Source organism: Symphalangus syndactylus, chromosome 5 (genome assembly GCF_028878055.3).
Source record: "Symphalangus syndactylus isolate Jambi chromosome 5, NHGRI_mSymSyn1-v2.1_pri, whole genome shotgun sequence".
Taxonomy (NCBI): domain Eukaryota; kingdom Metazoa; phylum Chordata; class Mammalia; order Primates; family Hylobatidae; genus Symphalangus; species Symphalangus syndactylus.
The window spans coordinates 87,490,159-87,514,935 of record NC_072427.2 but is presented as its reverse complement, the minus strand read 5'-3'; the positions used below and the strand labels follow the sequence as shown (position 1 = coordinate 87,514,935).

Here is a 24,777-nt window from a genome sequence, read left to right as displayed (position 1 = left end):
GACTTCATATAAGTGGGATTATGTAGTATTTGTCTTTTTTGTGACCAGCTTAGCTCATTTACCATAATGTCCTTAAGGTTCATCCATGTTGTAGCGTGTGTCAGAATTTCCTTCCTTTTTAAGGCTGAATAATACTCCATTGTATGGATATACTGAATTTTGTTTATCCATCCCTCAACGGATACTTGAGTTCCTTCTACCTTTTGACTATTTTGAATAATAAAACTGTGAACCTGAGTGTGTAAATACTTCTCTGAGATCCTACTTTCAATTTTTTTGGATATAGATCTAGAAGTGGGATTGCTGGATCATACTGGAATTCTGTTTTTAATTTTTTAGGGAACCTCCATCTGATTTTTCACAACAGCTGTACTGTTTTATATTCCTTTTAATTTATTTTTTATTTTTCCAAGGACCCAATAAGGAGGGAGTATCAGTTTACATTCCTACCAACAGTGCAAAGGTTCCAGTTTCTTTTTTTTTTTTTTTTGAGACGGAGTCTCGCTCTGTCGCCCAGGCTGGAGTGCAGTGGCGCGATCTCGGCTCACTGCAAGCTCCGCCTCCCGGGTTCGCGCCATTCGCCTGCCTCAGCCTCTCCGAGTAGCTGGGACTACAGGCGCCCGCCATCACGCCCGGCTAATTTTTTGTATTTTTAGTAGAGACGGGGTTTCACCGTGGTCTCGATCTCCTGACCTCGTGATCCGCCCACCTCGGCCTCCCAAAGTGCTGGGATTACAAGCGTGAGCCACCGCGCCCGGCCAAAGGTTCCAGTTTCTCCATATCTTCGCCAACACTTATTTTCTTATTTGTTGTTGCTTTTTTTAATAGCAGCCATCCTAATGGATATGAGGTGGTATCTGTCATTTTGATTTGCATTTCCCTAATAATGAGTGATGTTGAGCATCTTTTCACATGTTCATCGGCCATTTACGTGTCTTTGGAGAAATATCTCTTCAAGTCCTTTGCCCATTTTTGAATTGGGTTTCTTACATGCGTGTGTGTGTGTGTGTGTGTGTGTGTGTGTGTTTTAAAGAGACAGGGTCTCACCATGTTGTCCAGGCCGATCTCCAACTCCTGGGCTCAAGTAATCCAGTAATACTCTTGCTTCAGCCTCCCAAGGAGCTGGGACTTAAAGACATTTGCCCCTGTGCCTGGCTACGTTCATACATTTTCACATATTAAGCTATATTGTGTTATGTTTTTAGTTGGCATTTTAATGAATTTTTAAAACATTTGTATAATCCACACATTTCTCGTTTTAAAAATTTAAGATCTCACACTTTTGTGAGTCCAGTTTTTCTGGTTTTTTTTTTGAGACGGGAGTTTCGCTCTTGTCCAGGCTCAAGTGCAATGGCGCGATCTCGGCTCATCGCAACCTCCGCCTCCCGGGTTCAAGCGATTCTCCTGCCTCAGCCTCCCGAGTAGCTGGGATTACAGGCTTGTGCCACCCCGCCTGGCTAATTTTGTATTTTTAGTAACAGGGTCTCTCCATGTTGGTCAGGGTGGTCTCGAACTCCCGACCTTAGGTGATCTGTCTGCCTCAGCCTCCCAAAGTGCTGGGATTACAGGCGTGAGCCACTGTGCCGGGCCAGTTCCAGTTTTTTGTATTATTTTATGGCCATGCTGTATGTTGTGGAGCCTTTTGAGTATTTAGGTTTTGATGCTTTCTGTGTTTTGCCATCTGAAAGCTGGAGTCCCTCTGACCCACCAAGCTTAGTGCTGACAGGGAGAGTAGAGAGGGGTGGCTGCTGTGCAGGGAGGGAGTGCAGGTGCCATTTCCACAGTGCTGTGTGCCCAGTGCAGGCAGTGCCTGAGAGAAAGGCTGTCCGTGGGAAAGGGGTCCTTGCCTCCAAGGGTTAGGGTTCCTCGTTTTCTTTTTCTTTTTTTTTTTGAGATGGCGCCTCACTCGCTCTGTCCCCAGGCTGGAGTGCAATGGCGCGACCTCAGCTCACTGCAACCTCTGTCTCCCGGGTTCGAGGGATTCTCCTGCCTCAGCCTCCCAAGTAGCTGAGACTACAGGCATGCGCCACCATGCCCGGCTAATTTTTGTACTTGTAGTAGAGATGGGTTTCACCATGTTGGCCAGGCTGATCTCGAACTCCTCACCTTGGCCTCTCAAAGTGCTGGGATTACAGGCGTGAGCCACTGTGCCTGGCCCCTTATTTTCTTTTCTTTTTTTTTTTGTTTTTGTTTGTTTGTTTGTTTTGAGACAGAGTCTCACTTTGTCATCCAGGTTGGAGTGCAGGGGCGTGATCTCGGCTCACTGCAGTCTCCACCTCCTGGGTTCAAGTGATTCTCTGACCTCAGCCTCCTGAGTAGCTGGGATTACAGGTGCAAGGCACCACACCCGGCTCATTTTTGTATTTTTAGTAGAGACGGGGTTTTGCCATGTTGGCCAGGCTGGTCTCGGACTTCTGACCTCAAATAAGTTGCCTGCCTCGACCTCCCACAATGCTGGGATTACAGGAGTGAGCCACCGCGTCTGGCCAGGGTCTTAAAGCTTTGATGCGAATTTAAATTTACCAGCTGTAACAGACCATCCAGCTCAGAATCTGTTAAAACAAATTGCAGGCCAGGTGTGGTGGCTCACACCTGTAATCCTAGCACTTTGGGAGGCTGAGGCGGGCGGATGACTTGAGACCAGGAGTTTGAGACCAGCCTGGTCAACATGGCAAAACCCCAAATCTCCTAAAAATACAAAAAAATTAGCCGGGCGTGGTGGCGGGTGCCTATAATTCCAGCTACTCAGGAGACTGAGGCAGGAGAATTGCTTGAACCTGGGAGGTGGAGATTGCAGTGAGCTGAAATCGAGCCATTGCAGTCCAGCCTGGGCAACAGAGCGAGGCTCTGTCTCAGGAAAAAAAAAAAAAAATTTTTTTTAATTGCAAAACCATTAAAATATAAAATACCTTTGATATTATAATTTTGTTTTGTCTTTAGGGGACATATGTGGGCCTTTGGGTTAGAAATAGTTTTTGATACAGATTTTAACAGGATTTACAATCTATGATTTTATTTGAATATTACACTTCAGATGATACTTCGCTAAACCTTGTTTGAAAAATAAAGTGATGGCTGGGCGCGGTGGCTCATGCCTGTAATCCCGGCACTTTGGGAGGCTGAGGCGGGTGGATCACGAGGTCAGGAGTTAAAGACCATCTTGGCCAAGATGGTGAAACTCCATCTCTACTAGAAATACAAAAATTAGCCAGGCATGGTGGCAGGCACCTGTAATCCCAGCTACTGGGGAGGCTGAGGTAGGAGAATCCCTTGAACCTGCGGGGTGAAGGTTGCAGTGAGCCGAGATCATGCCATTGCACTCCAGCCTGGGTGACAGAGTGAGACTCGGTCTCAAAAAAAAAAAAAAAAAAAAAAAAAGTGGGTGATTTCTTGACAAATGTTTTCCTCAGAATGAGTCATTTATTGACTGAACACCTCTTTGGAATAGGAGCTGTGGAAGCCAGGGCGGAAGACAGATGGACAACTGGCTTGTGGTTTCTGAACCACAGGTGCCCTAAAACTTCTCACACACAACATGAAAGCTCACTCAACTGTTGTATAGTTAGTGTCCTAAAAGGTGTCCTGGAGAAGGTATTTTGGGAGGACTGGTAACAAACACAACACCTAGAGATGCGGTCTCTGGATCTGACTGTTGTGTTGTCTTCAGTCGTTTTCTGGCTTTATAAATGCCTCAGTGTTACTGTTTGCTAGAACTGGAATTACCCTAGAATTTCCAGTGGAATTGTGGCTGCTCATTAGTCAACACTGCTCTGGGTAGCAGCTAGGAGGTGGCACTGTGGGAGATGGTCCTCTGCTAGGCGTGGCACCTGGCGAGGGGGATGGGGCTGTGTGGACTCCTCCAGCAAGGCAGCGTCTAGTATATTACATTACAGTACACAGGACAGTGTCACCAAACTGAGTTAGAGAGCACATTTTAGGTGGATTCAAAGAAGTATACTCAGGCCAGGTGCGGTGGCTCACACTTGCAATCCCAGCACTTTGGGAGGCTGAAGCGGGCTGATCACCTGAGGTCGGGAGTTCGAGACCAGCCTGACCAACATGGAGAAATTCTGTCTCTACTAAAAATACAGAACTAGCTGGGCATGGTGGCGTATGCCTGTAATCCCAGCTACTCGGAAGGCTGAGGCAGGAGAATCGCTTGAACCTGGGAGGCGGAGGTTGCAGTGAGCTGAGATCGTGCCATTACACTCCAGCCTGGGCAACAACAGCCAAACTCCCTCTCAAGAAAAAAAAGTATACTCAGATTTTCTCACTCCTCTGGGTACTAGAAACAGGAAAAGAAAATCTAGTAAGATTTTTTAAAAAGTATCACATCTCTTTGAACAGCTATAATTTTGGTCAGGGATTGGCAAACCACAGGCCTATGGGCCAGATCCCACTGACCATTTTTTGTATGGCCCTAGGGCTGAGAATGGTTTCTACTTTTTTTTTTTTTTTTTTGAGACGGAGTCTCGCTCTTTCACCCAGGCTGGAGTGCAGTGGCACGATCTCAGCTCGCTGCAAGCTCCGCCTCCCAAGTTCACGCCATTCTCCTGCCTCAGCCTACTGATTAGCTGGGACTACAGGTGCCCACCACCACGCCTGGCTAATTTTTTGTATTTTTAGTAGAGATGGGGTTTCACCGCGTTAGCCAGGATGGTCTCGATCTCCTGACCTCGTGATCCACCCGCCTTGGCCTCCCAAAGTGCTGGGATTACAGGCGTGAGCCACTGTGCCTGGCCAGCCCTCTGTTCTTACTTGGACCAAATCAAAGTTGGTCTGGATCTAAATGGAATCAAATAGCAGAACTTTTGGGAGATATGAAAAACACATGGGGATTTGGTGAGCTACTCTCCTTCAGCTGACTCATGCCTTGCTGTGATTGGTATACAGTGTTGTCTATGTAAAAGTCGAGCCTAAAGAAATAGCTCTTAAATCATATTAGAATTATAAAGGAATATATGCGAGTAGTTCTAACAGCTGAAGTCTAGAACTCTGCTTCAGTGACTAGTTCTCATTGAGCGCTGGGACACGCTTTGCTGAGAGTCACCATGGAGGGTCCGATTCTTTCCAGTGGCTCCCATGCTTCACTGAGAGCAGTTGTGCTGACCCCCGAGGCCACTGGGACAGCAGGTCAGGCTCCTTGGTCAGGGGTGGCCCAAGAGCAGAGTGGGTTGATGAGAGGGAGCCTGGTCCCTGGGACACTGGTCAGGGTCTACAGGCTGGGGACCCTGCGGGCTGGATGAGGACCCCTCACTGGTCTTTGGCTTCTCTGGCTGGGGACCCTGTGGGCTGGGTGAGGACCCCCTCATTGGTCTTTGGCTTCTGAGGACTTCTTTCTTTGTAGAATCTCCCTCATCCCTTCTTTTTTCTGTTTGATATCTCTTTCCTCATTTCTTCTGTAAAATAAATTTAAAAAGGGACTGAAAAATTTCCAACTCTTTTTTTTTTTTTTTTTTTTTTGATAAAGGGTCTCACTATGTTGCTGGTTTTGAACTCCTGGACTCAAGCAATATTCCCGCCTTGAGCTTCCAAAGTGCTGGGCTTACAGATGTAAGCCACTGGGCCCGGCCTATCCCCCACCTGTTTTTTTCAGCTTTTGTGACAGTTTTCTCATGGACCTTTTGACTGGTCAGGATAACATTGCCTGGGGATGTATTTTACTTGATTACTTAAATGTATGTTTCTGTTTCAATTTTTTTTTTTTTTTTTTTTTTTTTTTTTTTTTTTTTTTTGAGTCAGTCTCACTCTGTCACCCTGGCTGGAGTGCGGTGATGTGATCTCTATTCACTGCAACCTCCACCTCCCGGGTTCAAGCGATTCTCTCAAGTCTCAGCCTCCTGAGTAGCTGGGATTACAGGCGCGTGCCACCATGCCTGGTTAATTTTTGCATTTTTAGTAGAGATGGGGTTTCACCACGTTGGCCAGGCTGGTCTCGAACTCCTGACCTCAAGTAATCTGCCTGCCTCAGCCTCACAAAATGTTAGGATTACAGTCGTGAGCCACCGCCCCCAGCCAAAAAGCAGATTTAAAATGTTAGACAAGCTGAACTCAAGGTGGAAGCATTAGATAGAGGGATATTAACATATCATTTACAGGTATAGTTAATAATCATGGGCAGGCGTGGTGGCTCACACCTGTAATCTTAGCACTTTGGAAAGCCGAGGAGGGCAGATTGCTTGAGCTCAGAAGTTTGAGGCTAACCTGGGCAACATGGCAAAACCCTGTCTCTACAAAAAATAGAAAAATAAGCCGGGTGTGGTGGTGCATGCCTGTGGTTCCAGCTACTCCAGGGCTGAGGTGGGAGGATTGCTTGAGTGAGGGAGGTCGAGGCTGCAGTGAGCCAGATGGTGCCACTGCACTCCAGCCTGGGCGACAGAGCCAGACCCTGTCTCAAAAAAAAAAAAAAAAAAAAAGAATAAGTGGACACGGTGTGCCTGTAATCCCAGCTACTTGGGAGGCTGAGGCAGGAGAATTGCTTGAAATCGGAAGGTGGTGGTTGCAGTGAGCCAAGATCACACCACTGCACTCCAGCCTGGGTGACAGAGCAAGACTCTGTCATAAATAAATAAATAAATAAATAAATAAATAAAAAGTAATGATCCATTGTGGTTTCCTGGGAACATATCCATGTTCACAGCTGGGGTCTGGTCAGTCTGCATAGTGGAGCACACTGCTAGGATGCATCCTTAGCAAGTGAAAAAAGTGAGGCTCAAAACTGTTTGTAGAGTATAGCCTTTTATCTAAGGAAGGCAGATGAAGACTGGCTTATGATAAAGGTGCTAACCCCCAGACTAGTAAATGGGGTTCCCTGTCGAGTAGGGAAGGGGCAGTGTTATAAGTTGGATTTCTGGCCATATCTGCTGTAGTATTGATCATGGAGCTCTAGGGGAGGAAAGATGTTTTCCTTCTACCCATCTTAGGTTCATTGGCTGGGGTTCCTGGAACAGCAGACAGATTTACAAAAGAGAAAGGCACACAAATTTATGTAATATAAGTTTTACATGACATGGGAGCCTTTATAAGGAAATGACCCAAGGAAATGGTTAAACCTGAGTGGTTTTGTGTTAGGTTTGATGAACAATGAAAAGCTATGGAGAACTATGATAGCAGTGTGAGCTAAACACAGTGAACTGGGGGAAACTTAGCAAGGTCTGTTCAGATTTCTCTCTGTATCCTTCTTTGGAGGTCAACATGTTTCCTCCCCCCGTAGATACAGAGGGCGCTTCTCACATGAGGGTCTTACCACCTGCTTCAGGGGAGGGTCAGAAAGTCCTTCCTAGGTTTCCTGACCTGCCTCAGGAGAGAAGGGTCAGGGAAGGTCAGAGAGACATTCCTGCACAAGCTGCTTCTCAAATTCTTTCAGCTTCAAATATTCAGTGTGCCCAGGTGCCACATTTTGTGGTAGCATGTCCTGAACCTTGTCAAAACTATATGGATGTTTTAATATAGTTTTAAAATAAAATGAAGTCAAAAGTTGGGGGGAAGGAGTCTCTAAAAATTGAAAGCAGCCGGGCACTGTGACTCACACCTGTAACCCCAGCATTTCAGGAGGCCAAGGTGGGAGGATCGCTTGAAGCCAAGAGTTTGATACCAGCCTGGGAAACAGCCAGACCCCATCTCTACAAAAAAAGAAAAAAAAAAAACCTGAAAGCAAAATGAATAAAAATAACCAAACCACAAATTGAGTTGGTGGCTTAACTATACAGAAAGGAATTATTTCAAGTGACTTCAAAACAAATTGTATTGGTCAGGCATGGTGGCTTACGCCTGTAGTCCCAGCACTTTGGGAGATTGAGGCAGTCGGATCACGAGGTCAGGAGATTGAGACCATCCTGGCTAACACGGTGAAATCCCGTCTCTACTAAAAATACAAATAAAATTAGCTGGGCATGGTGGCGGGCGCCTGTAGTCCCAGCTACTCGGGAGGCTGTGGCAGGAGAATGGCATGAACCCCAGAGGTGGAGGCGGAGCTTGTAGTGAGCCAAGATCGTGCCACTGCACTCCAGCATGGGCGACAGAGCGAGACTCCGTCTCAAAAAAAAAAAAAAAAAACCCAAAAAAAACAAATTGTATTGTACATCCTAGCAGGGTAAATTCTAAAGACAAAATAACTAAAAAGAAACCCTGGGCAGTTTTTAGTACGTGAATTGTTAGTAATAACATTTTAACTTATTTATTTGTTTATGTACTTACTGACTTACACTTACACTTTTTTTGAGATGGGATCTCACTCTGTCAGCCAAGCTGGATCGTGCCACTGCACTCAGCTTCCAAACCTTTGCTATTGCTGGGAGATGCACTACTACAAGTAAGCCACAGGACATCGCTTTCTTCAGACCCTGCAGAGCATGTCACACTCGTGTGGCTTTGGAAGCTGCATTCTGGTCACGGCTGAGCATCTTTCGTGGTGCTTGCCTCATGGGCCACCTGCTTCATCAGCTCACTCTGTTTCCCATTTTGAATAATGCCATAATTCATAGGTTGAATTGATGTAATTCACTGTTGCAGGCACCAGAGTTAATACAGATTGTTGACAAGTGTCCTGTCCTTGTGAGTTCGACCTTAGAAGCACAATTATTTTATCGTCAGAGGTCAGGTTGTGAAGAAGAAATAGCAGGGCTTTAGAGCTGGACAGATTGAAGTTACCCAACCTCTGGTACATCTGTCTCCTCAACAGCAAAACAAGGACAACCTATCTGCGTCTTCTAGAGTAGTCTGGTCACAACTAGTGTGAACAACCCGGTCACACTGTTAGTGACAAAAAACCATTTTATTATGTGGACACATTCTGTGGACCAGGAATATGGAGAGGAAGTGGCCGTCTCTCCGCCAGGATGTCTGAGTCCTCAGCTGGGACAACTCAGCGGCTGGGGGTGACGTAATGACTGAGGAATGGTATCTTCTGGAGGCGCTTTCTGAAATCTGTCATCTGGAACACGAGCTGGGGATACGGACCAGAGCGCACACGTGCAGACTCCGTGGGACCTGGGCTTCCTCACAGATTAGAGGAGGTCTTCACAGCACTGGGGGCTTCCTCACAGCACTGGGGGTTCCCTCACAGCACTGGGGGTTCCCTCATAGCATTGGGGCTTCCTTTATTTCATTGGGGAGACTTCCCTCAAGCATTGAGGGGTTTCCTTTATATCACTGGGGGGCTCCCTCACAGCAATGGGGGGCTTCCTCACAGTATCAGGGGCTCCCTAATAGCATTGGGGGCTTCCTTGATATCATTGGGGGCTTCCTCAGCACTGGGGGTCTCCTTTATATCATTAGGGGGCTTTCTCATAGCAGTGTCGAGGGGCGTTCCTCACAGCATGGGGCTTCCTGGTAGTCGGAGTGTCACTATGAACAAGATGGAAGCCTCCTCGCCTTTTCTGACCCAGCTCTGGAGTCGCACACCATCATTTCCACTGCATTCTCTTGTTCTCAAATGAGTCACTCAGGTCAGCCTAGATTGCAGAGGAAGGGACAAAGACCTCGTGTCTCGATGGGAGAAATGCCAGAGAGTTGGGGGATGCACTGGCCTTGGCATGTAGTAGACACAGCTCTGTCTGCCCTCACTGCCCCTTTCCTCCCCTCACGAAGCCCCATTCTTCTCCTGACACTCAAAACGCTGACTGAACAAATGTCCGTCTCACCTCCACAGGGCCTACATCAACAGGACTCGCAGGCTGAGCTTCCAGGCGCCTTGAGTGGCTGGGCCGGGCCTCCACGCGGCCCTGCTGCAGGGTTAGGTGGGAGCGAGACTGGCCTCACTCCTGTTGACTGTTCCACCAGCACCTTCAGTTTGTGGAAGTGGTTGTGTTCAAAGAGATTTTTGTAAAAACATCACAATTCTAAAACTTTATGCATTTCTGGCATTTAAAAAGCCCTGGCAAGTCTACTGCCTTATTTCTCCTGCTCCCTTGGCCTGTGGGTCTGTTCCTGTATGGTTACCCACTTTTTTTTTGTTGTTACTGTGGCTTTGTAGTATATTTTAAAATTTGGTATTCCTTAACTCTTTTTTTTTTTTTTTTTTTTTTTTTTTTGAGACAGAGTCTCGTTCTGTTGCCCAGGCTGGAGTGTAATGGTGCAGTCTGGGCTCACTGCAGCCTCCGCTTCCCGGGTGCAAGTGATTCTCCTGGCTCAGCCTCCGGAGTAGCTGGGATTACAGGCACGCGCCACCATGCCCGGCTAATTTTTGTATTTTTAGTAGACACAGGGTTTCACCATGTTGGCCAGGCTGGTCTCAGACTCCTGACCTCAGGTGATCCACCCGACTCAGCCTCTCAAAGTGCTGGGATTACAGGCGTGAGCCACTGCGCCCAGCCTTTTTTTTTTTTTTTTTAAGGCAAGGCAGGGTCTCCCTTTGTCACCCAGGCTGGAGTACAGTGGTATGATCACAGCTCACTGCAGCCTCGACCTCCCGGACTCAAGTGATCCCCCTGCCTCAGCCTCTCAAGCATCTGGGACTACAGACATGCCACCACGCCCAGCTAAATTTTTTGATTTTTAGTAGAGATAAGGTCTTACTGTGTTGCCCAGGCTGGTCTTGAACCCCTGAGCTCAAACGATCCTCCCACCTCAGCCTCCCAAAGTGCTGGGATTACAGGCAGGAGCCACTGCACCCGGCCTCTTAGCTCTTTTAAGGGTAACCTAGTTACTCACAGACCCTTTATTTCCCCATTTACATTTGAGAGCAGTTTTATTTTATTTTATTTACTTTTGAGGAAGTTTGATTGAGATTATATCTGCATGATTTATTATTTATTTATTTATTTGAGACAGAGTCTTGCTCTGTCGCCCAGGCTGGAGGGCAGTGGCGTGATCTTGGCTCACTGCAACCTCCACCTCCCGGATTCACATAATTCTCCTGCCTCAGCCTCCTGAGTAGCTGGGATTACAGGCATGCGTCTCCACGCCCGGCTAATTTTTTTTGTATTTTTAAGTAGAAACGGGATTTCACCATGTTGGCCAGGCTGGTTTCGAACTCCAGACCACAAGTTGATCCGCCCACCTCAGACTCCCAAAGTGTTAGGATTACAGGTGTGAGCCACTGCGCCCGACCATATCTGCATGATTTATAGATAATAACATTTACTGAGAAAACCAGTGGAATCTCCGTAAACTGTTAGAACCACAGCAGGATCCAGAACATTTGCCAGATACAAGGTCAGTCTGCACAAACCAGTGATACTTCTACTGGCAACCCACCAGAAAGTGTAACTGCTTTTGAGATGGTAACCAGAAAACCCATCAAGTGTTTAGGAATTAATCTAAGAAAACCTCCAGAAAGAAGACCAGCAGACTTAATCATGGACGAAGGTGCGGGTCTGATAAATGAGGAAGATCCTGTGCTCATGGAGGGGATGATCTGTTGTTATAAAGATGTCTTTTTTCCCCAAATGAGTCCATAGATACATTTAAAAAGTGTTATAAAGTTGATCAAGTATGGTGGCTTGTGCCTGTAATCCCAGCACTTTAGGAAGCTGAGGCAGGAGGAGCGCTTGAGCCCAGGAGTTTGAGACCAGCCTGGGCAGCATAGTGAGACACCGTCTCTGTAAAAAATACAAAAATTAGCTGGGCTTGGTGACACACGCCTGTAGTCCTAGCTACTAAGGAGGCTGAGGTGGGAGGATCGCTTGAGCCTGGGAAGTTGTGGCTACAGTGAGCCATGAATGTACCACTGCATTCCAGCATGGGTGACAGAGTGAGACCCTGTCTCAGAATAAAATAAATTGATTCTTGACAGCAGAGACGTTGTTTTGTTTGCTGCTCTGTCCTCAGCACTGAAAACAGCCAGGCATAAAGAAGACATTCAGTAAATAGGTGTGGAGTGAGCGAAGGGCTCGGTGAAGTGTGTGTGGAGTTGTATGCCCTGCCTTCTCTCTTTCCCACTGTGCCTCGTGTGTTGTGATCGCACGATGGATGAGTGCAGTCGACTTCCCTGTTCCCTGTCGATGGATGGGTAGGTTTGTTTCCAGTTTTTGTTATTGTGAATAAAAAACACCTTTAGCATCTAGATTTTCTTGCTAAAAGTTTTTAATGCCCTTTAAAATGAGGCTTTGACACAGAAAAGATTAAGGTTATTTTAAAATCAACATTTATTAATGTAGAGAGTTACAGGCTTGGTTTTCCTCTATTTTATATAGAAGTTGCTAATTTTATTCTCTTTATAAAGTTTAGAATATTTTTTTTTGAGGCAGAGTCTTGCTCTGTCACCCACGCTGGCATGCAGTGGCCTGATCTCAGCTCACCGCAACTTCCGCCTCTCTGGCTCAAGCCTTCCTCCCTCCTCAGCCCCCCAAGTAGCTGGGACTATAGGCACAACACCACACCCAGCTAATTTTTGTATTTTAATAGCAATGGGGTCTCACCATGTTGACCAGGCTGGTCTCAAACTCCTGGCCCCAAGTGATGTACCTGCCTCAGCCTCCCAAAGTGCTGGGATTACATGTGTGAGCCACCATGCCCAGCCAAATTTAGTAAGTTTTAACTTTCACCTTTAAGACAGCCTTTGAACAACTTAAATTTTATATATATATACTTTTTTTTTTTTTTTTTTTTTTGAGACGGAGTCTTGCTCTGTCACCCAGGCTGGAGTGCAGTGACACAATCTCAGCTCACTGCAGCCTCCGCCTCCCGGGTTGAAGGAATTCTCCTGCCTCAGCCTCCTGAGGAGCTGGAATTACAGACACTGCACCCAGCCAATTTTTGTATTTTTAGTAGAGACAGGGTTTCACCATGTTGGCCAGGCTGGTCTCTAACTCCTGACCTCAAGTGATCCAACCGCCTCAGCCTCCCAAAGTGAGCCACCCGGCCCAGCCCAAATATAAAATTTTTGATGATACTTCCATTTACAACTTAAATACCCTTATACATTATAAGCACTGTGTATATCTGACCATACAAGTAAAACCTTCTTAAGTAAATCTGATGATTTAAAATTATTGGCCAGGAGCAGTGGCTCACGCCTGTAATCCCAGCACTTTGGGAGGCCGAGGCGGGCGGATCACTTTAGGTCAGGAGTTCGAGATCAGCCTGGCCAATATGGTGAAACCCTGGCTCAACTAAAAACACAAAAATTAGGCCAGGCGTGGTGGCTTACACCTGTAATCCCAGCACTTTGGGAGGCCAATGCAGGCAGATCACGAGGTCAGGAGTTCAAGACCAGCCTGGCCAGCATGGTGAAACCCCATCTCTACTAAAAATACAAAAATTAGCTGGGCATGGTGGCAGGCGCCTGTAATCCCAGCTACTCAGGAAGCTGAGGGAGGAGAATTGCTTGAACCCAGGAGGCAGAGGTTGCAATGAGCTGAGATCATGCCATTGCACTCCAGCGTGGGGAACAGAGTGAGACTCTGTCTCAAAAAAACAAACAAAACGCCCACAAAAATTAACCAGGCATGGTGGTGGGTGCCAGTAATCCCAGCTACTCGGGAGATTGAGGCAGGAGAATCACTTGAACCCGGGAGGCGGAGATTGCAGTGAGCTGAGATCATGCTACTGTACTCCATTGAAGCTAAAGACTAAAATATTAAAACCTAAGCCATTCATAGGGGCTAAAGACACTAAGGCAATAATGAAATTGTCTCCGATGAGTAGGGCTTCCCTTCCGGGGCCTCCCCCAGCCCCTCTACCATACCTCCTTTCTTAGTCTCCCTGGACTGCATGGCCGCTGGCTTCCCCTTCCCACTCATTCCTCTGATCTGGGCAAAGGAAAACACCACCACCTGGTGGGATTCACCAGTCTGTCAATATCGGCTTCCTTTCTGAAAAACTTTCCCTATTCCTCCAGAATGCTTAAAAGTATTAAGACGCCAGCCTGTTAAGTTCTGTCCATTTTTCATGTTTTTGTCGGCCTTTAAAGTCACAACACTAAAGCTTATATTCTTAGGGTGGTTTTGAGACGAGCATAAGTTTTTTTTTTTATGGCTGAGGTACATATGGTCAGACTGCTCTCCAAACCTGTTACACCACCATGTGACCCATAGCACTGACTCCTGCAGAGTTCCACATTTGACTTCATCTTTGCTAGCAGAGAGCATTACTTTTGTTTTAAATTTAATAATTGCGACATGGAAAAGGATATATTATTTTAATTTTTTAATTTCTTCAATTACTAGCAAGTTCTATTTCTGTAAGTGAAGGTTGGACAGTTGTGTCTTCCTCACTTTAGTCTGGACAGAGCTCTTAAGGTGACAAGGAACTTTAATAAATGATGTGTCTTCTTTTATTGGGTGAAACTAGAACTAAGTCAACAAACTAGAAGTAAAATCACTGTGTCTCATGCTTAAACACTGTGGTATTATAGTACATTGGATTGGTAATTCTTTGGGAATTTAGAACCCCATGTTATGTTAAGTAGTTAAGACACTGAGTTTGAAGATCAGAGAAACTTATTTTTTTGTGTGGAAGCGGGGAAAGAAATAGAGATCAATCGATTGTCTCTAAATCTCAGGTCAGCCTTTGGTTTTTATGTAATGCCAAGAAAAGCAGTTTTTGATGAAGATGAACCTGCTGAGCCCTCATCCTTCAGTTAGATGCTTTTAGTTCTTTCCCCATTAGCCATAGATTTCACTTAGTCAGATGCTGTCTTGGGCCTGCCTGTATCTGAGTTGGTTGACAGAGGTCCTGCCCTCAGCACAAGATTGTCACCCGAAGCCTCAGAAGTTGTGCTGGGATGAACCTTGTAAATTCTACTGGAAACCATTTGCCTGATTGCAGGAACCAGTTGGTTTTACTACCAAAATGTGGTTTATCCTTTTGCTGGAGAGTGGAATTTAGCAAGGAGCTCCACAAATTATAGTAATGAATTTATAAATGGCTCTTCTACATGAACAGCGCCTTCCTGAGCGGGCAGAGCCATCTATGGCAGCTCCTCTCTGGCCTCTTTGGGGTCTGGTAGGAGGGCCGGCCACCTATTTTTACTCAACAATATATGTTAGTCCTAAAGAGTTGCCTTTTTCTCTTTTAATTCCTTGCATAGAATTTCCCTGATCTGTTGTAGGGAAAACACATTTTCAAAGCTTTTGAGGCAAATGTGAAGGTTTTTCTTTAGAGTGATTATACCAATATATATCAGATAAAGAAGTTTTTATTTTTTATTTTATTTATTTTTTTGAGACAGAGTCTTGCTCTGTTGCCCAGGCTGGAGTGTAGTGGTGTGATCTCAGCCCACTGCAGCCCCCGCCTCCTGGGTTCAAGCTACCCTCCTGCCTCAGCCTCCTGAGTAGCTGGGATTACAGGTGCCTGCCACCACACCCAGCTACTTTTTTTTTGTATTTTTAGTAGATACGGGGTTTCACCATGTTGGCCAGACTGGTCTTGAACTCCTGGCCTCAAGTGATCCACCCACATTGGCTTCCCAAAATGCTAGGATTACAGGCATGTGCCACCGTACCTGACTGTTTTAACCAGTTTTGTTAGAGAGAAGGACTACCAATCTATACATTTTGAAATTCTGACTTTTCCCTCATATTATGAACATTTTGAAAGACAGTCTGAGAGTAGAATCTTGATTATCTGCCACCTAGATTCAACAGTTGTTATTTATGTTTATATTTTTGTTGACCCATTTGAAAGTAAGTTTTGAATATCATGGTCATACAACTAAATATTGTAGCACGTACTTCTCAAAATGATGATATTTATGCTGTGAGCTTACAGCTTTATCACACCATCAAAATAACACTCAGTCTCTAATAGAATATAATACTCTATATTCACATCTCCTCAAATTTCCTTAAGTTGTCTTTTACAGTGTTTGTTTTTGAAACCAAGATCACATACCACATTTGGTTGTTGTTTCTTTTCTTTCTCTTTTCTTTTTTTTTGAGACGGAGTCTTGCTCTGTTGCCCAGGCTGGAGTGCAGTGGCGCGATCTTGACTCACTGCAGCCTCCGCCTCCCGGGTTCAAGCGATTCTTCTACCTCAGCCTCCCCAGTAGCTGGGATTACAAGTGCCTGCCACCATACCCGGCTGATTTTTGTATTTTTAGTAGAGACGAGGTTTTACCATGTTGGCCAGGCTGGTCTCGAACTCCTGACCTCAGGTAATCCACCTGCCTCAGCCTCCCAAAGTGCTGGGATTACAGGTGTGAATCACCACACCTGGCCGTTTACTTTTATTTTTGCCAGTTTCTTTATAGAGTGCCTCTCAGTTTGGGTTCCTGGGTGTGTCCTGAGGATTGGACTCACAGCTTGCATTTTAGGAAGGACTGCACAGAAGCCAGTACAGTGTATCCCTTTCTTTGCATCATTGTTTTGCCTTTGTAATTAATAAGTGTCTTGAGCCTGGTGCTGTGGCACATGCCTGTAATCCCAGCAATTTGGGAAGTGGAGGTAGGAGGACGGCTTGAGCCCAAGAGTTCAAGACTAGCCTGAGCAACAGAATGAGACCCCTGTCTACAAAAAAAAATGCAAAAATTAGCCAAGTATGGTGGCGTGTGCCCGTAGTTCTAGCTACTCAAGAGACTGAAGTGTGAAGATTGCTTTAACCTGGGAGGTTGAGGCTGCAGTGAGCCAGAGTCTTGCCACTGCATTCCAGCCTGGGAATAGAGCAAGAACCCATCTCGGCCGGGCGCGGTGGCTCACGCTTGTAATCCCAGCACTTTGGGAGGCCGAGGCGGGCGGATCACGAGGTCAGGAGATCGAGACCACGGTGAAACCCCGTCTCTACTAAAAATACAAAAAAAATTAGCCGGGCGTGGTGGCGGGCGCTTGTAGTCCCAGCTACTCGGAGAGGCTGAGGCAGGAGAATGGCGTGAACCCGGGAGGCGGAGCTTGCAGTGAGCCGAGATCGCGCCACTGCACTCCAGCCTGGGTGACAGAGCGAGACTCCGTCTCAAAAAAAAAAAGAACCCATCTCAAAAAAATAAAAAATGAAATGTATCTTGTGGCAGGTACTTTGAGATTATGTACATTTCCTGTTTCTCATACTTTCACAAACTAGTGTTAGCATCCATTGATGATTCCTGTCTGAAATGGCTTACTGTGGTGGTTGCCAAATGGTGATGTTTGAAAGCTGTCGTCATCCTCTACACATTAGAGAACTCTTGTATTTTAGAGCTTTTTCTTCTCCCCATCTATTCATTTATGTATTTATATTTTTTTTTTTTTTTTTTTTTTTTTTTTTGAGACGGAGTCTCGCTCTGTCACCCAGGCTGGAGTGCAGTGGCGTGATCTCTGCTCACTGCAAGCTCCACCTCCTGGGTTCACGCCATTCTCCTGACTCAGCCTCTCCGAGTAGCTGGGACTACAGGCGCCCGCCACCACGCCCGGCTAATTTTTTGTATTTTTAGTAGAGACGGGGTTTCACCGTGGTCTCGATCTCCTGACCTCGTGATCCGCCCGCCTCGGCCTCCCAAAGTGCTGGGATTACAAGCGTGAGCCACCGCGCCCGGCTATGTATTTATATTTTTAAAGAAAAACTTATTCTGACCCTTATTAAAGATGGCAAGGCACTTAGTGCTTTGGGAGGCAAGGCAGGACGATACCTTGAGGCCAGGAGTTTGAGACCAGCCTGGGCAACACAGTGAAACCTCATGTCTACAGAAAATTTTAAAAATTAGCCAAGTGTGGTGGTGAGAGCCTGTAGTCCTAGTTCCGTGGGAGGCTGAGGCAGGAGGATCACTTGAGTCCAGGGGTTCGAGGCTGCAGTCAGTGCACCATGATTGCACCACTGTACTCCAGCCTAGGTGACAGAGCAAGACCTTGTCTCAGAAAAACAAGACAAAGGGCAGGTTGTTCAGGATGATTATGATAGGTATAGGGACTGCTGCAATGGGATTGTGTAGTGGGGGAGACCTAGGAGCAGGAGTGGGGGCCATGGACGGAAAATTACTAAGAGGAAGCATCAGGGTGAAGGGGGTTCTGGCTGAACTGACCTAACAGGATTCTTGTGGAAGGCAGGCCAGGGAAGGCCGCTAGCATCACTCCTCTGGACCATAAACACTCTGGGAGTCCCGAACTCTCCCGAGCAGTGCACTGGCACCAGTGTTCCAGATGTGTGTGTAAGTCCATCATCCTTTAACCAAGTTTGCTTAGAAAGCCTAGATGATGAGACTTAAAAATGGAGTCTCACCATGGACAATTCTCATAAAGAATTGTCTCCCAACAGTGGCTGACTGTGTTGTGGCTGTATTGTTATAGACCTTCTCAGATGTGTTTGCTGCAAATTTTGTTTAGTTGGAACTCCTTGGAAGCTAGCACAACTACATAGAAACCCATATAAGTTAGCCACCATGCTCAGCTAATTTTTTAAAAAAAATTTTGTAGAGATGGGGTCTCATTCTGTTGCCCAGGCTGGTCTTGAACTCCTGGGCTCAAGTGATCCTCCCACCTCGGCCTCCCAAAGTACTGAGATTACAGGTGTGAGCCTCTGTACTCAGCTAATTTAGCTAGTTTTTGTATTTGATTTTTTTTTTTTTTTTTAATATAGAGTCTCTGTCATCCCGGCTGGAGTGCAGTGGCACGATCTCGGCTCACTGCAACCTTTGCCTCCTGGGTTCAAGCGATTTTCTTGCCTCAGCCTTCCAAGTAGCTGGGACTACAGGCATGTGCCACCATGCCCAGCTAATTTTTGTATTTTTAGTAGAGATGGGGTTTCGCCATTTTGGTCAGGCTGGTCTCGAATTCCTGACCTCAGGTGATCCTCCCACCTCAGCCTCCCAAAGAGCTGGAATTACAGGCATGAGCCATAACACCTGGCCCCATATGCTGTTTATTTCATTTTTCCCAAGCAAACTAGGACTTAGAGATGGTTTCACAAAGCCCTGCTGACTCATTTTCAACACCTCTCCACAGGACTAGTGCTATGCATCAGCAGACGCTGCCTCTGTGGGGATGGAGGTTGACTCAGACACCGAGCCTGGCCTCGGGAGCCTTATGTTCCAGCAATCACTTGACTAACAATCATAAAAATTAAAATCGTAAAATATTTTGTCAACTGTGCATCAGCCAAACAAAAAAAAAAATTAAAATTGCCTAAAGTGGAACAAGGAGATATGGGGTGAAGTCAAGCAAATTATGTGTCCAAAAATGTATAATGTCAGTGATTAGCTTCAGGAAGCATTTGTATTTAGTGCCTATTGACATCAGAGACAGTGCTAGTAATTGGGGATGCAGCAAGACAGGCCCCTGGCCCTTAAAGAACTTGTAGTCCAAATAAACAACTGAAATACTGTGGGGCTGAGCAGAGGGTGCTGTATGAGGGCCCAGCAGGAACAAACTTAACCCCAGTGTGGGCGAGATTCATCAGGAAGGCTTTCTGGAGAAGGTGATGTGGGCGATGCATGTTCCCCACCTAGCCATGCTGAGAGGGAAGTGTGTCTGGGGAGGACCCAGGGGCAGGAGAGAACCTGGCATGCTGGGGAAGCTAAATGTGGTGATTGGTTTGTTTATACAACTTGGAGTGTGGAAGGGGGTCAGTGAGGGGATGCTGATGCCTGAGGGTGAGGGTTAGGCAGAGGCAATTTTAAGCATGTGAGTCACATGATCAGATTTCCATTTTAGAAAGCTTAGAGAATGGGTCTACTCAGGTAGCTCACACCTTGTATTGTCCATTTTCATGCTGCTGATAAAGACCTACCCAAGACTAGGCAATTTACAAAAGAAGGAGGTTTAATTGGACTTACAGTTCCACATGGCTGGGGAAGCCTCACAATCATGGTAAAAGGCAAGGAAGAGCAAGTCATGTCTTACATAGATGGCAGCAGGTAAAGAGAGGAGCATGTGTGCAGGGGAACTCCTCTTTTTAAAACCATCAGATCTTGTGGGACTTATTCACTATCATGAGAACAGCACAGAAAATACTTGCCCCCATGATTCAGCTACTTCCCACCAGCTCCCTCCCATAACATGTGGGAATTCAAGATGAGATTTGGGTGGGGACACAGCCAACAATATCATTGCGCCCCTGCCCCCTCCCAAATCTCACAATCGCATTTCAAAACCAATCATGCCTTCCCAACAGTCCCCCAAAGTCTTAACTCATTTCAGCATTAACTCAAAAAGTCCACAGTCTGACGTCTCATCTGAGACAAGGCAAGTCCCTTCCACATATGAGCCTGTAAAATCAAAAGTAGGTTAGTTACTTCCTAAATACAGTGGGGGTACAGGCATTGGGTAAATACAGCCATTTCAAATAGGAGAAATTGGCCAAAACAAAGAGGCTACAGTCCTACGCAAGTCTGAAATCCAGCAGGGCAGTCAAATGTTAAAGCTCCAAAATGATTTCCTTTGACTGCATGTCTCACATCTAGGTCACGCTGATGCGAGAGGTGTGTTCCCTTGGTCCTGGGCATCTCCGCCCCTGTGGCTTTGCAGGATACAGGCTCCCTCCCAGCTGCTTTCACAGGCTGGCATTTAGTGTCTGCAGCTTTTCCAGGTGCATGGTGCAAGCTGTCAGTAGATCTACCATTCTGGGGTCTGGAGGACAGTGGCTCTCTTCTCACAGCTCCACTAGGCAGTGCCCCAGTAGGTACTCTGTGTGAGGCCTCCAGTGCCACATTTCCCTTCCATACTGTCCTAGCAGAAGTTCTCCATGAGAGCCCCCCCCTTGCAGCCAATGTCTGCCTGGACATCCAGGCATTTCTGTATATTTTCTGAAATCTAGGCGGAGTTTCCCAAACCTCAATTCTTGACTTCTGTGCACTCGCAGGCCCAATGCCACATGGAAGCTGCCAAGGCTTGAGGTACCCTCTGAAGCCAAGGCCCAAGCTCTACATTGGCCCCTTTCAGCCACGCCTGGAGTGGCTGGGATGCAGGGCACCAAGTCCCTAGGCTGCACACAGCACAAGGACCCTGGGCCTGGCCCATGAAACCAGTTTTTTCATCTAGGCCTCTGGGCCTGTGATGGGAGGGGCTGCCATGAGGACTTCTGACATGCCCTGGAAACATTTTCCCCTTTGTCTTGGGGATTAACATTAGGCTCCTCATTACTTATGCAAATTTCTGCAGCCAGCTTGAATTTTTTCTCAGGAAATGGGATTTTCTTTTCTTTTTCTTTTTACTTTTGGAAGGGAGTCTCACTCTCGCCCAGGCTGGAGTGTAGTGGTGCATCTTGGTTCACTGCAACCTCTGCCTCCCGGGTTCAAACAGTTCTCCTGCCTCAGCCTCCTGAGTAGCCGGGATTACAGGCGTGCACCACCACGCCTGGCTAATTTTCATATTTTTAGTAGAGAGGGGGTTTCTCCATGTTGGTCAGGCTGGTCTCACACTCCTGACCTCATGATCTTCCTTCCTCAGACTCCCAAATTGCTGAGATTACAGGCATGAGCCACTGCTCCCGTCTGGGATTTTCTTTTCTATCACATTGTCAGGCTGCAGATTTTCCAAACTTTCATTCTCTGCTTACTTTATAAAACCGAATGCTTTCAACAGCACCCAAGTCACCTCTTGAATGCTTTGCTGCTTAGAAATTTCTTCCACCAGATACCCTAAATCGTCTCTCAAGTTCAGAGTTCCACAAATCTCTAGGGTGGGGGCAAAATGCTGCCAGTCTCTTTGCTAAAACATAACAAGTCACCTTTGCTCCAGTTCCCAACAAGTTCCTCATCTCCGAGACCTCCTCAGCCTGGAGTTTACTGTTCATATAATTATCAGCATTTTTGTCAAAGCCATTCAACAAGTCTCTAGGAAGTTCCAAACTTTCCCACATTTTCCTGTCTTCTTCTGAGCCCTCCAAATTGTTCCACCCTCCACCTCTTACCCAGTTCCAAAGTCGCTTCTACATTTTTGGGTATCTTTTCAGCAACAGCCCACTCCTGGTACCAATTTACAGTGTTAGTCCATTTTCATGCTGCTGATAAAGACATACCCAAGACTGGGCAGTTTTCAAAAGAAGGAGGTTTAATGGAGTTACAGTTCCACATGGCTGGGGAAGCCTCACAATCATGGCGGAAGGCAAGGAAAAGCAAATTATGTTTTACATGGATGGCAGCAGGCAAAGAGAGGAGCGCATGTACAGGGGAATTCTTCTTTTTAAAACCATCAGATCTCATGTGAGACTTATTCACTATCACGAGAACAACATGGGAAAGACTTGCCCCCATGATTCAATTACCTCCCACTGGTCCCTCCTACAACACGTGGGAATTCAAGATGATATTTGGGTGGGGACACAGCTAAACCATATCACGCCTGTAATCCAGCACTTTGGGAGGCTGAGGCAGGAGAATTGCTTGAGCCCAGGAATTCAAGACCAGCCTGAGCAACATAGCTAGACTTCATCTCTACAAAAAATAAAAAAAAGTTAGCCAGCATGGTGGTGTGGGCCTGTAGTTCCTGCTGTTTGGGGGGCTGTGGTGGGAGCATCTCTCTTTTTTTTTTTTTTTTTTTTTTTTGAGATGGAGTCTCGCTCTGTCACCCAGGCTGAAGTGCAGTGGTGCAGTCTCGGCTCACTGCAAGCTCCGCCTCCCGGGTTCATGCCATTCTCCTGCCTCAGCCTCTCTGAGTAGCTGGGACTACAGGCGTCTGCCACCACGCCCGGCTAATTTTTTGTATTTTTAGTAGAGACGGGGTTTCACCGTGGTCTCGATCTCCTGACCTTGTGATCCACCCGCCTCGGCCTCCCAAAGTGCTGGAATTACAAGCATGAGCCACCGCGCCTGGCCTCTTTTTTTTTTTTTTTTTTTTTTTTTTGAGATGGAGTCTTGCTCTGTCACCCAGGCTGGAGTGCAGTGGCACAATCTCAGCTCACTGCAAGCTCCGCCTCCTGGGTTCACTCCATTCTCCTGCCTCAGCCTCCCAAGTAGCTGGAACTACAGGCGCCCGCCACAACACCCTGCTAATTTTTTGTATTTTTAGTAGAGATGGGGTTTCACCGTGTTAGCCCAGGATGTTCTCGATCCCCTGACCTCGTGATCTGCCCACCTCGACCTCCCAAAGTGCTGGGATTACAGGTGTGAGCCACCGCGCCCGGCCAAGGGAACATCTCTTGAGTTCAGGAAGTCGGGGCTGTGGTGAGCTATGATTGCACCACTGCAGTCCAGCCTAGGTGACAGAACAAGAACCTGTCTCTAAAAAAGGGAGAAAAAAAGAAAGCTTGGAGAATGGACTGGAAGAGGGCAAGACTAGAGGCTCATACAACCAGGTAGGAGCCTACTACCACCATCAAGGTGTGAGGTGATGGCGCTGAATTGGAGCCACTGCATTGGGGTGCAGGGGAGCAGATGGAAGTGAAACTGGGGAGAAAGTGGAGATTTGGAGGAGAGCCAGGTTATGGTCAAGGCAGAGACCTGTTAGGAGAGGTTCAGTGACAAGTTTGCAGATGTGTAGGGTCTCTGTAGAACAGTTGTCTTGGGGAAGAGTTCGTGAAGTATTTTCCTCATATTTTAATTGCACATATTCCATTTCATGGTGGCTGTTCTCCGTTATGCCAGGCTTCTGTCGAAAGTGGTTTCCAACCTTTTCTGTTACCAGTGGCTCCCATGCCATGTTGCAAGGGTGTACCTGTGTTGATAGGATTGCCCTGGGCTGTGAGATTGCTCAGTCACAGCCTTCTCCTTGTAGGCTCTCCCGCTCATCGGCAGCAACCTCAGCCCCACTCTTCCTTGGCACTCAGCCTCCTCTTCCTTGGCACTCAGCTGTCCTTGCTGTGGCTGGCGCTCCCACATCCTTGGTCCTCCTTCTCCACGTGGCTTTGGGGGCACCACCTGGTTCTTTTGTTGTCCCATGGCAGTTCTTCCTGTGCTATGTCCTTCTGTCTCCCTGAGCTCCAGACTGTCTTCTAGCACAGACTGTTCTCTCTCTTCCTGGATGGTCTCATAAAGTCTTAAGGCTTTAAACACATTAAATATCTAAAAATAAAGTTGGCCGGGCTCAGTGGCTCACGCCTGTAATCCCAGCCCTTTGGGAGGCCGAGGCGGATGGATCACAAGGTCAGGAGATCTAGACCATCCTGGCTAACACGGTGAAACCCCGTCTCTACTAAAAATACAAAAAATTAGCCAGACGTAGTGGCAGGCGCCTGTAGTCCCAGCTACTCGGGAGGCTGAGGCAGGAGAATGGCATGAACCTGGGAGACGGAGCTTGCAGTGAGCCGAGATCGCGCCACTGCACTCCAGCCTGGGCGACAGAGCAAGACTCCATCTCAAATAAATAAATAAATAAATAAAAATAAAAATAAAGGTTTAGCCACCCACCCTTGCAGATTTATTTTTAGTATTGTAGGGACAGGGTCTTGCTATGTTGCCCGGGCTGGTCTTGAACTCCTGAACTCAAGTGATCCTTCCACATCAGCTCTCAAAGTGCTGGGATTACAGGCGTGAACCACCGTGTCCAGTTAGACATATCTTTTTGGAGGACACAGTTACCCTCTACATGTACTAACTATACTTTGATGGTGGCCAAATCTGTGTTTCTAGGCCAGACTCCCTTGCTCAGAGTTTTAATGTAGGTGTCTGACAAGCATCTCAAACTTAAAATGTCCCAACATACCCTCCCCTCCCAGGCCACAGAAGCTGCTCCCATTGACTGTGGCCCCATTCTTGTACCCATTGACTGCACCTCTTCTCTTGTACTCATTGACTGTGCCCCCTCCCTTGTATCCATCACTTTGCCTCCTCACTTTTACCCCATTGACTGTGTGCCTCCTGTGCCCTTGACTGTACCCCCTTAATGGCTCCAGAATGATGCTGTTGAGGGTGAGTCCCAGCTCAGCCTCTGGCCATCTTGGTGGCTGAGGCCACATTGCTCAGACTTCTCAGGTGTAAGTGACATCACAGCAGTGCCTCCCCTGGATGTTGTGAGGGCAGATTGCACTAAGATGGTTCAATGTGCTCAGGAGGTGACC

The 24,777-nt window shown here is 46.8% G+C and overlaps 1 protein-coding gene across 5 annotated transcripts in view; it reads left to right on the top strand.

The window, feature by feature from the left end:
* The window catches only part of PKNOX1 (PBX/knotted 1 homeobox 1), a 67,636-nt gene that overhangs the window by 8,874 nt on the left and 33,985 nt on the right, over positions 1-24,777 (top strand). Inside the window, exon 1 of one of the 5 annotated variants that reach the window (XM_055279824.2) lies at positions 17,405-17,995. The exons of 3 other annotated variants lie outside the window; for them this stretch is intronic. The gene's annotated coding sequence lies outside the window, so the exon portion shown is untranslated. Of the gene's footprint in view, positions 1-17,404; positions 17,996-22,783; positions 23,077-24,777 lie in introns of those variants that run through there. One more of the 5 variants, XM_055279825.2, reaches the window with a different exon arrangement.